The sequence below is a fragment of the Heterodontus francisci genome, chromosome 28 (assembly GCF_036365525.1).
Source record: "Heterodontus francisci isolate sHetFra1 chromosome 28, sHetFra1.hap1, whole genome shotgun sequence".
NCBI classification, from domain to species: Eukaryota; Metazoa; Chordata; class Chondrichthyes; order Heterodontiformes; family Heterodontidae; genus Heterodontus; species Heterodontus francisci.
This window is the reverse complement of record NC_090398.1, coordinates 63,291,034-63,295,858: the sequence shown is the minus strand read 5'-3', so window position 1 is coordinate 63,295,858 and position 4,825 is coordinate 63,291,034.

Sequence of the window (4,825 nt, the reverse complement as noted above, 5' to 3'; positions counted from 1 at the left end):
GGAATGGAGCGGTGTGAAACATTTCCAGACCATGTCCAACACGTTTCCACTCAGTGTGAAAACCCACCACGGAAAGAGTGGAACATACAATCATTTGATCACATCATGATTAACATCACTCAGATGCCTGAATCATTAGGTCACTGCAGCTGGCTGCACAGCCAGGAGCTGTGCTGAAGGTGACAGCCATGATTGTGCATCTGACAAGGTGGCTGCAAGGTTACGGTGATGGACTGCTAATGCATTGTGTTCTTCATGTATGGGTTTGAATCCCATCCTTGTTGTTAGTTTGTGAGCTGTATAGTTCCTTTATTTCTAATGGGTGACTTTTTGCATAAAGTCAGACTGGAAACCTGTTCTTGTCAATTTCCAGACGGTGTTTCCAGAATTGTTTATATATTATTAAAATTGAGACAGACAATTGGGATTCTTCACCCAAATTGGACTGGAATGAAGATCAAATTGGGATCACAAAACGGAGCAAGATTTTCCCTCCCTCCCTTCCTTCCATCTTCATATTCTCTGGATTTACACCAAGTGAAAGACTAATGGGAAAAGCAAACGGCGAGGGAGCAGAAGCAGAATATTATCCTTTGGCAAGAAATTTATTTTCAAATCTTCTTGATAGATTAAGTGAGTGAGCAATGCTTTGACAGATGGAGTTTAAAATGTGGGGTCATGTAATACTGAAGAAAGATAGATCAGAGTGTTTTTTTGTAAGAGGTGAGATGTTAGAAACTGTGGAGGAGCCGAGACCCGAATACAGAATTACTAAAAGCCAGTGGACTGGGAGAAAATAATGTGAAAAGCGAACGGAATATGAAGTTTGGAACTCATGTTGCAGTTATATAAAGTTCTGTGCTCCTGAAGTGAATGTACAAGCCCAGATTGTGGGGAATCTGTGGAGAATGATTTGTTTTTTATTCATTCTTGGATGTGAGTATCGCTGATAAGGCTAGCATTTATTATCCATCCCTAATTGCCCTTGAGAATGTAGTGGTGAGCTGCCGTCTTGAACTGCTGCAGTCCATGTGGTGCAGGAACACCCACACCGCCGTTGGGGAGGGAGTTCCAGGATTGTGACCCAACAACAGTGAAGAAATGGCGATATAGTTCCAAATCAGGATGGTGAGTGACTTGGAGGGGAACCTGCAGATGGCGAGTTCCCATGCATCTGCTGCCCTTGTCCTTCGAGGTGGTAGAGGTCACGGGTTTGAAAGGTGCTGTTGAAGGATACTTGGCGAGTTACTGCAGTGCTTATAGAGATGGTACACACTGCAGACTCTGTGTACTGGTGGTGGAGAGAGTGAATGTTTAAGGTGGTGGGTTAGGTGGCGATTAAGTGGGCTGCTTTGTCCTGGATGGTATTGAGCTTCTTGAGTGTTGTTGAGTGGGATGTATTCCATCACACTCCTGACTTGTGCCTTGCAGATGGTGGACAGGTTTTGGTGTATCAGGAGGTGAGATACTTAGTTTAGTTTAGAGATACAGCACTGAAACAGGCCCTTCGGCCCACCGAGTCTGTGCCGACCATCAACCACCCATTTATATTAATCCTACACTAATCCCATATTCCTACCACATCCCCACCTGTCCCTATATTTCCCTACCACCTAACTACACTATAGGACAATTTATAATGGCCAATTTACCTACCAACCTGCAAGTCTTTTGGCTTGTGGGAGGAAACCGGAGCACCCGGAGAAAACCCACACAGACACAGGGAGAACTTGCAAACTCCACACAGGCAGTACCCAAAATTGAACCCGGGTTGCTGGAGCTGTGAGGCTGCGGTGCTAACCACTGCGCCACTGTGCCGCCCCCAGAATTCCTAATCTTTCCCACTTGCTGCAGAATTCCTAATCTCTGACCTGCGCTTATAGCCGCAGCATAGATCTGACTGGTCCCGTTTAGTTTCTGGTCAATGGTAACGCCCAACATATTGATGGTGGGGGATTCAGCGATGATAATGCTCTGAATATCAAAAGGTAGATTTTTTTCTCTCTCTCATTGGAGATGTTCACTGCTTGGCACTTGTGTGGCCAGAAGGTTGCTTGTCACTTATCAGCTCAAGCCTGAATATTGTTCAGGTCTTGCTGCTTGTAGGCACAGACTGCTTCAACTGAGGAGTTGGAATTATCACCTAACATTCCCACTTCTGACTTATTTTGAAGGGAAAGTCGTCAATGAAACAGCTGAGTATGTTTGGGTCTACGACACTACCCTGAGAAACTACTGAAGCAATGTCCTGGGCTGAGATGATTGGCCTCCACGAACCACAACCATCTTGTTTTGTGTGAGGTACAACTCCAGCAAGTGGAGAGTTTTCCCCCTGATTCCCATTGACTTCAATTTTGCTAGGGATCCTTGATGCCACACTCACTCAAGGGCAATCACTCTCACCTCTCCTCTGGAATTCCACTCTTTCATCTCTGTTTGGACCAAGCTGCAATGAGATCATAACAACATAAGATCAGAACAACTAGTAGCAGGAGTAGGCCATTTGGCCCCTCGAGCTTGCTCCGCCATTCAATAGGATCATGGCTGACCTGATCATGACCTCAACCCCACTTTCTTGCCTGCGCACATAACCCTTGGCTCTCTTGTAGATAAAAATCGTGAAGACATTCAATGACCCAGCCTCCACTGCTCTCTGCGGTAGAGAATTCCAAAGATTAATGACCCTCTGAGAGAAGAAATTCCTTCTTAAATGAAAAACCCCTAAATCTGAAACTGTGTCCCCTAGTTCTAGATTCCACCACAAGAGGAAACATCCTCTCAGCATCTACCCTGTCAAATCCCCTCAGAATCTTATATGTCTCAATACGTTCTCCTTTCATTTTTCTCAGCTCCAATGAGTATCGATCCAACCTGCTCAACTTTCCTCATACGACAACCCCTTCATCACTGGAATAAATCTAGTGAACCTTCTCTGAACTGCCTCCAATGCAAGTATATCCCTCCTTAAATAAGGAAACCAAAACTGTACACAGTACTCTAGGTGTGGTTTCACCAGCACCCTGTACATTTGTAGCAACACTTCTCTGCTTTTATACTCCATTCCCCTTGCAATAAAGGGTAACGTTCCATTTGCCTTCCTAATTATTTGCTGTACCTGCATGGTAACTTTTTGTGATTCATGTACGAGGACACCCAGATCCTTCTACACCGCAGCATTCTGTAATCTCTCACAATTTAAATAATATTCTCCTGTTCTATTCTTCCTACCAAAGTGGATAACCTCACATTTTCCCACATTCTACTCTATCTGCCAAATTATTTCCTGGATCTGAGAGACCCTGGCAGAACCTAAACTGAGCATCGATGAGCAGATTATTGTTAAGTGTGTGGTGCTTGATAGCACTGTTGGTGACATCTTCCATCACTTTGTTGATGATTGATAGTAGACTGATGGGGCGGCAATTGGTCAGATTGGATTTGTCCTGCTTTTTTCCGGACAGGGCACACCTGGGCAATTTTCCACATTGTTGAGTAGATGCCTGTGTTGTTGCTCTACTGGAACAGCTTGGCTGAGAGCGCAGCTACTTCTGGAGCACACGTCTTCAGTACTAGAGCTGGGATGTTTTTAGGGCCCATAGTCTTTGATGTACTGAGTGCCTTCAGCTGTTTCTTGCTATCATGTGGAGTGAAGCGAATTGGCTGAAAACTGGAAGCTGTGATGCTGGGGAACTCAAGAGGCCAAGTTGAATCATCCACTGAGCAATTTCTGACTGAAGATGGTTTCAAATGCTTCAGCTTCATCTTTTGCACTGACGTGCTCGGCTCCACCAACATTGAGGATAGGGAGGTTTTTAGATCCTCCTCATCTGGTTCGTTATTTAATTGGCCTCCACCTTTCATGACTGGATCCCTAGTTTCTCAGGGCAGTGTCCTAGGCCCAACCATCCTAAGCTGTTTCATTGATGGCTTTCTCTTCAACATAAGTCAGAAGTGGGCATGTTCGCTGATGATTCACAACTCCTCAGATACTGAAGCAGTCTGTGCCTGAAAGCAGCAAGACCTGAACAACATTCAGGCTTGAGCTGATAAGTGACAAGCAACATTCTTTGATCTGATCCTGAGGGAGATAACCGTGCGTGGAGCGGCGGGATGGATGGAGGGTGACTCTGAAGAGGGTGTCTGAGCCTCGAGGGAAGAATCTGTGGAGGGTGGTCCTCAAAGGATGTCCGTGTCTGGAGATTTAGGATCTCTGAAGAGGGTCTCCAAGCCCATAGTGCTGGGATGTATGGAGAGTGATCCTGAAGTGGGTGTCCGAACCTGGAATGGCGGGATCTGTGGAGAGTGATCCTGAAGTGGGTGTCCGAGCCTTGAATGGCAGGATCTGTGGAGAGTGGTCCTCAAAGGATGTCCGTGTCTGGAGATTTAGGATCTCTGAAGAGGGTCTCCAAGCCCATAGTGCTGGGATGTATGGAGAGTGATCCTGAAGTGGGTGTCCGAACCTGGAATGGTGGGATCTGTGGAGAGTGATCCTGAAGTGGGTGTCCGAGCCTGGAGTGGCAGGATCTGTGGAGAGTGGTCCTGATGAGTGTGTGTAAACCTGGAATGGAAGCTTTCTGTGGAGGTACAGGAAGAGGCCATTCATTCCCAGCATTTTGTAAAGGTTTAGCATAACTTATATGCTTTTACTCTATGACTATATTAATAAATCCAAGTGTCCTGTTTGCTCTTAGTTACCTTTTCAATCCTTCTAACATTGGTGTACATTGTCTCTCTGCTCCTGCACCCACTTTAGAATTGTCATGTTTCATTTATCTGGCCTCTCCTCATACTTCCTTCCAAATTGTATCACTTCACACTTCTCTGT